Source organism: Corvus moneduloides, chromosome 9, assembly GCF_009650955.1.
Source record: "Corvus moneduloides isolate bCorMon1 chromosome 9, bCorMon1.pri, whole genome shotgun sequence".
In the NCBI taxonomy this organism is placed as follows: Eukaryota; Metazoa; Chordata; class Aves; order Passeriformes; family Corvidae; genus Corvus; species Corvus moneduloides.
Window position 1 is genome coordinate 29,112,757 of NC_045484.1, and position 13,009 is coordinate 29,125,765.

Consider the following 13,009-nt stretch of genomic DNA (forward strand, 5'->3'; position numbering starts at 1 on the left):
ATGGAAGTAGTAAATTTTCAACTCGGAGTGCATGTTTTGCAGAGGTACAACTAAAAATCTGATTTAATCAAGGTAGTGAAACTTAAAGGTGCATTAAAATTTTTTTAGGCAATCCTGGAGGTATGAGTCTACCAACACGTGTATTAGTTGGGGTCCCATGGGGTTCACCACCTGAAATGGCCCTATATTCATATAGGTTTTGGAGGGAGAACGGGATACTCAGACTTCTAGAAGGGCACAAAACCTTAAAATTGAGGTTTCTTACAGGGATCTAATAAAAAATTAAATCTTTACATTGGTCTCCACCAGTGCAGAGGCTAAAACAGTAGGAAACTCTAAATTCAGTTATTTTATGGCTGCAATATGAATTTAAATATGCAGGTTTAGGCTACATGGAGAAGTTGCATCACTGAAACAAAAGGGAATCTTTTAACTGCTTCCTTCTATTGTCTTCTCTTAGTATCTGCTTTGCCACCCATGTTCTTCTTCTCTTGGAATTTATGCCATGGTTTTTCTGTTTCCCAGGAATAATAACAGCAATAATAGAAAATGACTGCTTTGCAAATAACTGTGGAAAATACACATGGAAATCTTTAGGAGCGAAAATAGCTGCAATGAATGACAGTTGCTACTAGCAATGGAAATGTTTGGCTTAAGATATAAAATAAAAAGGCATGAAGAAGCATGTCAGAGCTGCTGAAATCTCATCTGGAGGACTAAGTGCATGATCTTCTCAGGCACAGGAAGAATAGAGGGGAGATTGTGAATACCCCAAAGTCCTGACCTGCCTTTGTAAAGTTCTCCTTACCACAGGCACTAAGTGTTCTTTAATGCAAGTCAAGCACTGCAAATGAGGAAAGAGAGAGAAATTAGTCTGAACAGGAAGCTTCAAATATTCTAAGACTAATTGAGTTTAGATAATTAAGGGGTTTTAGAGCAGTAATTCAGAGGAGAATGGGGGGGAGGACAGTTTAATTGAGATTGCCTGTCCATCTGTGAATTCTCCATGCATCCTTCTGTGGCATGTTCCCCTTGTCATTCCTTCTGACCTACAGGGGCTGATGTCGTTTGTATTGACCTTATTAGCTGGCAGCACTGCAGGCTTCCCCTTGCATTTCAGAGCTGTTTGTGCCCTCCCTCTGGTGCAGGGCACGTGTGACAGCTGCCTGTGCTGTGCTGTCCTGCCCTGGCACCTTTTAGGTGTTCCTGGGGTCATGCTGGGAGTTGGGGGATGAGCAGGGTTTAAAGCTGCTTTGTACTTCAGTAGAGGCCATTCCACGTGTGTTGGAGCTAAGTCTTCATCTCTGCTACAGCAAGGCAGCCAAAATTGGAGTCAAGACCCAAACCTTTGCTGCTAGGAGCTGGTTGACAGTGGTGATGGGCCTGGCTGGTTCAGGGAGAAGGTTCCAAATAGGCTTGCACTGACTACTACTAAGAAAGCAGCTTTTTTTATGGATGTCATCTTGTGTTCTGCACCTTGGGAGTGCCTGTGCTATGCCAGCTGCATATGCACCATGGATCCCTCCTGCTCTGCAACTCCCTGTGTGGATGTCTCACAGATCCACTGCCTTTAAATGCAGAGAGTGTGACAGAGACAGAGCCATGTGGCACTGTGGGCACCAGAGATTTGGACACAGCGAGCAGGAAACAGGTGAGTGAGACTGACCTGTGATGCAGGAGATGCCCTGATTGTTGAGGATGGTGCCAAGAACTCCCAGCCATTGACTCAACCCCTCTCTGACAGCGTGGGCAAACCTGGAGAGCTGCAAGCACGGTGGTGACATCTCTGTTTTGATTTAGTGTTGAATAAATGAGAAACACGACACTAGAGCTGTGCTCTGCTCCACCATCCCTCTCGGAGGCCACAGGCAGGTGGCATGAATTCCAATTTTACACTGACAGGTGCCCATAGAAACTCCAGTGATTTAAAGAAGGCTGGCCCAGCACCATGCCCAATGTAATCAAGATCAAAATGCTGTTAAAGCTGCAGCAGGATATGTTTCTTAATTTAGAAAGCTGCTAGCAGATAGTGAGAGGAAAGGCCTTGGAGCCTCTATGAGCCCTGACAAATTGTAATGCACTTCTTGGGCTGGGATTGTTACAAGCGACTCGACTCAGTACCATAAGGACCTCTGAGAAAATGATAAAGGCACCTGGAAGTGGATTGTCTGTGGTTTTCTTCTTGTCTCCTGCTCTGTTACAAAAGTTGCAATGGAGGAGTTGCAGCAAAGCATGAGGGGCCCTTTCCTGACAGAGCATCCCAATTGCACCAGGAATCTGCTTGTCAAAAATGAGGAAACAAACTCCAGGATGTTTTCATGGGGAGAGCCAGGCAAATGCTCTGTACTAACCTGCTATCAGCAGGTGTTTTCCTAGTGATTGTCATTGTTACTGCCCCTCTGGGGCCATTCGGATATGGAAAGTGGAATAAATAATCAAAGAGGATGTTCCTAGCTGCTAATTTTCGGACAGATTTGATACTGGTCCAAGATTTAACACTTCCTTTCTTTGCCAGCCACATACTAAAAATAACATATATTCAGGATATTGGAGACCACTGGAAACCTGTAGTATTTGGCACTTGAATGTTGCCTTTCTTCTAGAGATCTCAAAGCAAAAAGTTGGAGCCTCATCGTGTCTCCTTGGAATTGGGAGAATTTGAGACATTTTTGGAGCTACTTGAGATATAGATAAACAGGAGACAAATCTCAGAATGGCTCAAAAGGTCTGAATCTCCTTTTTGACATCTATTTACAAAATGAAAAAGCACATTTACTTTGGCTTGTCTCACGGGCCTTCTGGCTGTGCCCCAGAGCATGGTTTGTCCTTGCTGGGGTCAGGGGAGATGCCCTTGGTGGATGTAATGGGAAGACACTGGGAGGATGGTTCCCTCTGCACCGATTACTGCCCTCAATAAGGTATGGAGAGTAGTTAATTCGTATATTATTAGGGGGTTTTGTTTTCTTTTTGTGGTTTTTTTTTTCCTAGTTAACCAAGGCTTTAGACTGCCTTCCAGTAATCAGACTCATTAACTAATGCTTCTGGCATAGGGAATGGTTTTTTGACAGAGGGTTTTTTTGCTTTCTTTCTCTGTACTTTATTTTTCTCTTTGGTCCTAGTCATTGGTTAACATAGAGATGGTTGAAGCAACTAAAAAAATAAAAGCTCTGGCTGGCTGGCAGGGATGCAGGAGATTGGGTCTGTTTGTGTGGATGGGTTGCAATGTCCCAGAGCCAGGAGGGTTCCCTGCCTGCTCTGCCCTGAGCATGACGTGTCAGACGGATCTTCTCAGGCCTTGGGAAAGCAGCTGCTTTTGCACTGTTGGGAAAACAACACATAGGTGGGCTTCAGCCAAAAGTCCAGTGAAAGGGCTGAAATAGAGACTGTTCTGACAGACAGGCCAAGAGCAAGGCAGAAGGTCCCCAAGGAAACAGGATTTATTTGGATTCTCTCCTCAAGTAATTGAGCGCTTTCCTCCTGAGACACAAAGTAGCTGCACAGCCTCTTCCCTCTGAAGGACAATCAGTGATTTCTTGTGTGTGATAGTTTTGGTTGCTCTGCTCATTTTGGTAGTTCACTTAAGTATCTCAAAGCAGCTGTAATTTAATCAAACTGCCTGGAAAACAGCAGGACCATTCATCCCATGGCGGGGTGTGCACAGCTGCCCATGGAGACCCCATGAAGCCACGTGATTTTCATCTTGTGGTGATTTTCACCTTATGCCACCTCTCACAAAAGAGAGGTGGGTCAGGCCTTGAATTCCTACAGGTACTGGGGTGTTTTCCTTACTGCAAAGGGGCTGTTCTTACTCTTTGATGTTGGTGATGTGATGACTTGGAGATAACTAGAAGAGTCTCCTTATGGTGAGCAAGCGCTGGATTGTTTATTTGGCAGAGGGAATGAAGTCACCTGCCTGATGAGAGATCTAAATGTTAGTGAAATGTCAAAACTGCCCACATCTGTTTGATCTGCCAAATCTCAGGGAAGTTATAATTTCCACCCTGCTTGGGGAAGCTGTTTTTGTTATGTTAAGCAGGGTGGCTGTGCTGCACTGTCTACCTGCCTGCACTGAACCAATCTGTTGTTTTCTCCTTGCCTTTTCTCACCCCATCCTGACAGATGTGAAGGAGTACAGGTGCATCATAGATTTTTTTTTTTCCCAGTGTTGATGATAAAGTACCAGGTCTGGTGAGAGATATTTCATGCCTGACTGTTGCATCATGCCTAGTGACCTTCAGATTCTTGCTTTTGTGGAGAATGTGGGGACCTTCTGATTTACAGCACTACTGAAGTAGCTGCACACCTTGGCAAGGGCCAAATGACTATTTCAGCTCAAGTCTGTGGGTGACGAGTGAAGAGACACATTTTGCACTCCTCTCACACTGCTGAGAGATTTATTTATTTTTGAATGTTACAGATTTCATTTGAAGCAAAAAAAAAAAAAAAAAAAAAAAAAGAGACTTTTTTTTTTTACCTAAAAAAGAAAATGCCTTAATGAAACATTTCTATGTCTCTTCTCACTACTCAGTGGCTGCTTCCTCAAGAAATCTCTATCCCAGCTTTTCCTCCAACTCCTGATTTTTCTGGGCTTTTCCCTCCACGTTAGTAATTTCTGGCTCCTGCTTGGGTTTATTCCAGTACCCTTCGCTTCATCTCCACTTGAAAAAAAGAAATCTTTCCTTTGCATCTTGCCTCTTTTCCCTTGGCAGGAGACAAAAGGGAGGCACTGCTTGTGGAACAGTAACCCCTTTTAGACCTGTGAACACAAAGTGAGGCTGAGAGAATCCATTGCTCTGTAGACCTGGAGATGCTGTGCCTGATGCAGAAATGAAGAGATGGTGGATGTTTGGGGGATTCCCGGGCTGGGGCTGGAGAAGCAGGAGTGAAAGACAAGACAGCTGTGGTGGGAGCAGGATTCATTCCCTGGCTCCCTGTCTGCACTCCGTGGCCTTCTTGGGCGCCGCCAAGCAGGTGCCTGTGGGCTGACTTGCAGTGGGTATTGCACAAGGAGCTGCAGGCTGGTGGAAAGGCTCCAGGGAGCCAGCTCCAGCCTACGGACTGGAGGTTTGACTCCCTTAGTCTAGACACTCTCACGGGGATTACGTCAGCAATAATTTGTCAGTCTCTATTTATTTTCCAGTGGCATGGTTAGTATTTACTGGTGTTAAGATTCTCCTCACACTCTCCCACAGTTTATCATACAAGAGGCACTTTGGTCAGAGCAGCTTCCTAGGCCACCATTTCCATGGGTTTTTGAATATTACTGATACTCATGCTTAGGAGAAGGAAATGTACCTAAACACCCACATCCCATTGAGGGGAAAGAACATTTTGTGTGTATTTTGATGCAGCTGGTTCCGCAAAAGCATCAGATATTTTAGTCAGAATTGTACATATTCAAATATGTTCATCAAGTTTGAGAATAAGGTCTGAGCACACATTGCTGTCACTTTAGGAAAACAAGCCTTCAGTCTCAAAACTGCTTATTTGTCACAATTCCAGTTTTCTACACAACAAACCTACCACTTTCAGGTACCATACATTTACACACAATCCATGGGGAATGTATCCATAGCCCAACTTTAAACATGGATGTTGGTGCCTAACATGAGAGGCCACTGTCTTGGGTTCTCTGGGTAGTTAATGAACAGATGCCTCTGAGCTGCCTTTTGCAGAAACTTTTCAAGTAAACTGCTGCTCTGACACACCCTCTGGAAGAGTTCTCCTCTTCCTATGGACTGGAGAAAAGGACTATATTAAAATACAATTTTAAAATAAAGCTGTGTGAACAACCACCTTTGAACTTCCTCCCTTCTTTTCACAACTGGGATAAAAGTTCAAGTGCTGACAACATTTTGCACCCCAGCTTCTGGACTCTGCTCCTTCCATGATGTTTTGTCAAGACTACGTAATTCAGAGAGGGTAATTGAAGATTGTGAATATTAAAGATCTGATATGAATTTTTCCAAGTCTACCAAATGTGAACTTCCGTGAAAGTGTTTAGTGGAGAGCTTGGCTTATGCAACAGGACAATACAAATTTTGCAATACTTGTTCATGTTTTGGATTTCCCCCCAAAGTACTGAAAGGGCATTAAACCACAGTTTAATAAATAAAATAATAAAACAGTTTAACTCATTGGTTGTTGGGAAAAGGGGAAACCCATAGAAAAGTAAATCTTTAACTCAAAACAAAAATCAAGGAACTTTCTCAAACTCTGAGGATCGATGTTGTTTTATTATTAAACCACTGTGCTGTTGTTCCCATGGAAACAAAGAAACAAATATTTGAAGCTGTGTCACACCTTCCACCAAAACTCCAGTTAAGAATGTTTTGGAAAGTGTTTGTGTCAATGACAGCGCTCCTGTGCTCTGAATGACGGCTTTGTGCAGCCTCCCAGGCTCCTGCACAGACGACAAGGTGAACTCCCCACTTGGCCTCCTGAACATTCCTCATCTTTACAACTCTCTACAAGGAATTAATTGCACCAGGAGCTCTGTGCCCAGATAACTTTGAGGCTGCAGCAATGGCCCAGATGAAATGTGTGACAGCGGTGGCATTTGGCTGTTCGCTGTTGGTTTGGGTGGGGTCCTTTAGTCCATAATTTTCTACAGATCAATCCTATTAACATGCCAGATGATTTCACTTTGAACCCAGCTGAATCTGTTCAGAAATGGAAAGAGAAAACCCATGAAATATAACTGAGATTTTGGCTTAAAATAATATTTACTTTAGTGAGATAATATGATCCATCTCCTCATTACCAGTGGGAAGAGATCTTTCCATGCTGCCAGATATCTTTTACCTGAGGCACCCCATCTGTTTGTGTTTGCAGGCTGGGGGCAGTGCAGGAAATCTGATCAAAGTTAGCAGGTGCTCTTTTTTTTTTAACTTTTTTTTTTTAATTAAAGTGCTGCTCATCTTCTCTTTGCCCATTTCTTTCACCTCCAGATCAACCATCACATTTTAACTATTTTAACCAGAAAGTTCTCTTGTTACCCTGTTTTCCAAACAAAGAGTTTAATCCAAAGAAGGAGAAGTAAAATACATTGACTCTGGTATTCTGTGTTGGGTTTTTTTAGTGAATATAAGGTCAAAACTGTAATTAAATATCTCACCACTGGGAAAAGCATCATATTTCTCATTTCCAGCATGGAAAATAGCCGATGATGGCTCATTAAGGACAAGCCCATTTTGCAACCTTTCCCTTGCTGGAAGCACTAATCACCTTTTTCTTGTCTACCCACATACCCATTTTCACATAGTTCGTAGAAGTTTCATATCTTACAAATCTTCTGTGCTGTTAAATATCTTTGAAATCTTCTAGTTGGTTCAAAAGTTATTAAGGCTGGAAAGGGGGAAGGACATTTACATAATGCTTTTGCACATTAGGCTGAAATGTACTTTTCTGATGTGCGAGGAGACATCACAATGAATTCAACTCTATAAAACTGAGCTCCCCTTCTGAACCAGAAGGCCAGGTTGGATGGAGCTCTGAGCAATCTGGTTTAGTGGAAGGTGTCCCTGCCCATGGCAGGGGGTGGAATGAGATGATCTTTAGGGTCCCTTCCAACCCAAACCATTCTGTGATTCTATGAACTGGAGTTCCTTATGCTGCATTTACTTTGTGTATTACTGTGTGTACAAGGATGCTGGAGCACTCTGAATGTGAAATAAAACAAGAAGTTGCCTAAAATTTTCTAAATTTTAATGGAATTTTTCTCATATTTCCCTCCCTAATGAACATTGACATTATAATCCAAAACTTGCTCAAAGTTGGAAGGTTTAAATTGTAACCAGCTCTAAAAATCATCCTTTTCAAATTACAGGCCAGCTTAAAGACACCAGCATGGGAAAGCTTTCTTCACTGTGGGGTGAGTGAGCAGCTCAGATGCCTTTGATGGACCACACACTGCAATACCTTCAGTATTATCAAATAATAACTTGGAAACCCTGGGCCATGTGTTGTTTGAACTAAAGTCAGAGGCCACGTTTGGTTTGTGGTCCCTGGGATGTATCGTGACAGGTGGAATATACTGAATTGAGGGGCTGGGGAGTAGTGCTTTTATTTGTAAACCCTGCTTAAGATAATTACAGTGGTGTAGAGCAGAAGGAAGCCTTGTGCCTGGGCTAGTGGTTATCTGTGTATCATGGCCCAGCAGGTCTCCTGTGTAAAGGAATATGTAATTCAAGAAGTGTCCCCAGGAAAGGGAGAAGCAGCTTTTGTTCTCAAACCCAGTGTTGTCATGATTGAGGCCACATGTTCCCTTACAGCCCCTAATCAGTGTGGGGCTGATTCCTATTTAGTTCCTTTCAACCACTGTTATTCAAGCTTTATGCTGTTGGAAATCTGCTCGTTCTCATCAACTTGTACTGCAGGGATTCTCTGTGCCAGGTCTGGAGATCCTGATATTCTTTCTAATGCTCTTTCACTGCCTTATTCAGGGGGATATTTTTCTACATAATGATTCACAGTAGCTGTGCCTCAGGCAGTGGCTTGAGGTAGGAGGTTATGCAGCAAAGCTACTTTAAAACAGTAATTTTGGTTTTTAAAAGATGCGTGAAAAGGGAGGAGGTCTTGGGCTGAGGATGGATGATACAATTTGAACATGTTGGAATACAATGGAAGAGAACCCATCATCTTTGAGAGACATTGTGAAAACTCCTATCTTCTGTACACTCAATGAATCAAGGTGGCCGTGCATTCATCTTTTATCATGATAGCTTATTTTTGTAATTTTGCTAGAAAATGCACTTATCACCATTCCTAGTTAGTCTTATCTTTAGTTTATCTGATATCCATAATATTTTCTTTGTTGTTAATGCATTGCTGTTTTATCAAATACTCATCATTAAATTTAGAATAAATAGAATTTTAAAACTCAAGTCTAGTGAAGGGAATTCTTACCCAGGCTGTAGGAAAGCTGAGTTTTCTCCAGAGGGCCTTGAACCTCTATCTCCAGCTTTCAGGAATGGTCTTAACTACAATGACACAGTCCACAACAGCTGCTCTTAAAGCCGGCACGACCGTATTTCAGCCAACGCAGTTGTGTTTAAACCAGTCAACTAATGACCAAATTCACAGCTTCTAATTGCAGCCAGTACATGGTGTAAACACCATGCAGATGGCCTTGCTACCCTGTTAGCTTCAAATGGAAAAAAAAATAAAATAAAATTTACTGGTCACTTAAAGCTCTATATGTAAGGCTCAGCCTGACATCATTAAAGGGCATTTGTTGACTGGGGAGAGGCACGAGAGTTTCCCTTCTTGCACTTTTACTTTTTCATCTGTAAATGTGATCATTTTGAATTTAATGACGGCTGCAGAATTTGCAGAACTTAAACATGTAATTTTTAGAAAAAAACAGAGTTGCTATGCAGTAGTAAAAATTATTTTTCCTCCTCTAGTCCAAGTTACTCACTTAGCAACAGTCCTAAACTAGTTCTGCTGAGCCTGAATGGATGTTTCTGTGTAGCTGTTTGCCTGTAAAAACATGAAAAAATCTTTATTTTTCGTGAATGCCAGTAGTATCTTCATTTCTTGATTTTGTTGGATGCAAAATTTGTCCCAGCTAATACCTTTCCTTGATTAATCCACTTGAGTAATGAAGCACATGCCCAACTACAACAGCCTGAGCAATATGACTAATTAGGGTGTGATTCCTCTTGTATTTAAGATACCGTGAATATTTGGCTGGGCTGGTTCATGCTTTAATGTGTTTTTTTGTAAGGGTGGTCAACTGCATAATTTTTGGTTTGTATTTTTTACAAATTATCAGGACTTCGATAATTTGTAAATTTTAAACAAAAATCTAAAAATTTTTGTATTTTTCTCTGTAAAAGAGGAAGGGAACACTTTCCAGGAGTAAGATAAGAATCAAGCTTTTTCTTCTGAAAGAAAGTGTTTTGAACCCTGTGACCAGTCTGCAGTGAGCTTTGGGAGACAACAGATTTCTTGGCTGAACATGTTCCCACCTATGGTACATCTTTTCCCACACACAGTCCAGGAGTCCTGCTCTCTCTCCCAAAGCAGATTTTGGAACAGAAGAAGCAAGCAGTGGCACCTAGGAGGAAAAGTGATGTTCAGAGGGAGCACTGGGGTCTCTGGCCACCTACAGAGGGGTCACAACTGCTGTGGGAGTGTGAGGAGGATGATGCAACATGAGCTGTAATTATTGGAGTGAAATATCTCCCCATCAAATGTAAAGAGCTTTGAGACCTTGAAAGTCTGGTTTAGTTCTTTGTTTAGGCAGCACCTCAAACACCAGAGCCTCTGACTCAGTGCTGCTGTGATATAAAAAGTGAAAAATGCTGTGAAAAATGCTACTGGGACAAAACATGAGATTCTCTGTGTTCCTGATGTTGCAAGACACAGGAATCTAAGAATGTGTTTGACAGTCTGTCATTGTAACCACCGAAACCTTAGAGGTCCAATTAAAACCTCATAAAGAGTAATTCGGTGATGTTTGCATATGTAAAATAAAATGCTTTCATAGCTCAGCTTTATGAGCATGTATGGACTCTAAGAATTCTGAAAACATTCATGTATTTTTATGAATGTCATGAACTCAAAATTATTTAGCTAATTTTGACACTTTTCTTTTTTTTTTTTCTCCACAGGCTTTCACCATTTCTTACAGCCCAAACCACAAATAAAGCATTAAAATTATTGATGTGAGCTAAACAGGAGGGCTATTGCCAAAAATAGCAATATTCACTCAGGCTCATTCTGTGTAGCTCTGGAAAAATTATTCCCATGCTACAGCAAAGATCACGTTTTTTCCTTTCTTCACTAATAGCAAAAATATTACCTTTCAAGTGGTCTGTTATTCCTGCAGCTGGGGGATAAGCAGGTTGGATGAAATTTAAGGTAGCTTAATGAGCAAGGCTTGCCGACCCAGCCTCCTGCTAATACAGTGAATGATTTATGATGCTTTTCTCTCCTGGTGCCTTCCCACCCCCTATTTTTCCCTTCAGGATGACAGCAAAATGAGGCAAACGGGCAAATGAAACCTTGTATTTGACCTAACTGAGCTGCAGGAGCTGTGCTCTTTTTTCTTTCCACTTTAATGGAGAGCATGGGAGCAGTTTTGGGGCATGGTTGGGCTCCCAGGGAGGATGTTCAGAAGGGGTGTTCACAGTCCTGCCTTGCTCTGACCAAAGAGACACTTTAACACCAGAAAAAACATGGGCACTCTGGAGTTTGAACAGAATACAGGTGTGTACGTGCACAGGTCTGTGTAGTGTGTCCACATCCTTGGACAGATTTGGCAGTGATGGAGAGATGCTTTATCCTCAGATAAGAATCCCACGTGTGGTGCTCCCTTAAAGCCACGATCCTCAGTCTGGGCAACCTCCTCCCCCGTATCAGCAGCAGCTGCTGGTTGGTCTCTAAATGACCTCCACAGACCTTCAAGGCTCCAGAAGGGAAGGAGCTGTTTTATGGGGTTCAAACTGCAGCCCTGGGAGCTGGAGCACTTTGTGCCAGTCAGTACCAGTGGCAGGGGGAGCCCACCAGTGCTGTGGCAGCAGCAGGCAGGAGACTTTGGGAGGCAGGTGGAATTTACAGAGAAATATAAGCAATCCAGTAAAGTGCTTAGAAAGAAGGTGAGGCATGTAAAGGAAAATTGTCTAAAAAGAAACTGATAATCCTGAGGTTTGTTATGGTTTTGAAGGGAATGAGAAGCAAAGAGTTGTCCTTTGCAGTAAGTGCCCTTTAATAGGTACAATTCTAATTACTAAGAAAATGCACTTTTATACTTCCTTCAGTCAGTGAGAGTTTGGCTTCGTGCTAAACAGTGCTGTTTTCTTCTGAGATTAACCAGAGCACAGAAACATGGATTTGTTAGCTGGTGCTCCAGGGGATTTAGAAAACAATTTGGGGAGCACGTTTTGGAGCTGGGTTCTCTTTACCACCAACACACAGGTTTGTGAGAGCCTCACTGCCTGTAGTAATATGAGTATAACCATTTCTTCTCTTCCCCAGATGACTTTAAAGGCTACATTTGTTTGTGTGAGATTATAGTTTTTGAGATCTTAGAACAGTATCAGTGCAACGATCATTGCCAGTTTTAAAATCCATCCTGGAATCCATGATTCAGAAATGAAATGATTGTGAGCAAAAATGAGAAAGAAACCTGATATCCCTGTAAAATAAAGCTCAACCACAAAGAGCTCATCAGAGCTGGGATAGCAGAGAAAATGGAGCAGTGCTGGTGGTGTTTCAGCAGTGACCCTGGAGTCCATCCTGCCTGACTGAAAGCCAGGCTTTTGTGTCTGAAATCAGAAACCCTGTGTTGTACTCCAGCCATGGACAAACACACGATGATTAAGGATTTAGTAAGCATCTGTGGAGTGAGACTGAGATCGTTGCTGCCCTCGCTGTGTGTGAAAGGTTTTCCCTTGGAGAACAGCAGCAGCAGGAGACAGGGAGGGCAGGGAAAGTGCGGGGGCTCTCAGGGCTGCACGGCGAGAAGCAGCAGAAATGATGCAGATGTAGAGCTGGGGAGAGAAAAGCTTGTTAAGCTGAGAGAGCAGGGGCAGTAAAGGTAGGACCCACAGAAAAAGTAGGATCCTGGGAGAGATGTGTACATCTAAGTCCCCTTGCTAAATAATGAGGAAAGAAGCGCATGCACATCATTGCTGTAGGAGTTTCTCTCTCATTAGATCAAAAGGATAACATCTCTGCAATCTGTTGCTTCTGTAGAAAATGCAGCGTCCAAGAGGAGGAGGGGACACATGTGGGCAGCAAGAAAGCTCTTGGAAAACAACTTAGGAGGCAGCAGGAAAGAAACAGCTCACGGGTGGGGTCAGAGCAGTCCCAGAGCTGTCGGAGGAATGAGCAGGCAGATGAGTGGGTGAGGACAGACACCCCACTGAATGTTGATTGTGGTACAGCCTCCATCTGTCCTGCCTTGGTGCACCCACTCCTAGTGCTAGGAATAAGCTGTCATACCATGGAATCAGATTGCTATTTGTTGTGGTAAAACTGCTGCTGAGAACCTTTGTCT

General features: G+C 42.8%; 1 protein-coding gene across 9 annotated transcripts in view; it reads left to right on the forward strand.

Moving 5' to 3' along the window:
- The window catches only part of FGGY (FGGY carbohydrate kinase domain containing), a 259,987-nt gene that overhangs the window by 23,498 nt on the left and 223,480 nt on the right, over positions 1-13,009 (forward strand). The window lies entirely within an intron of this gene.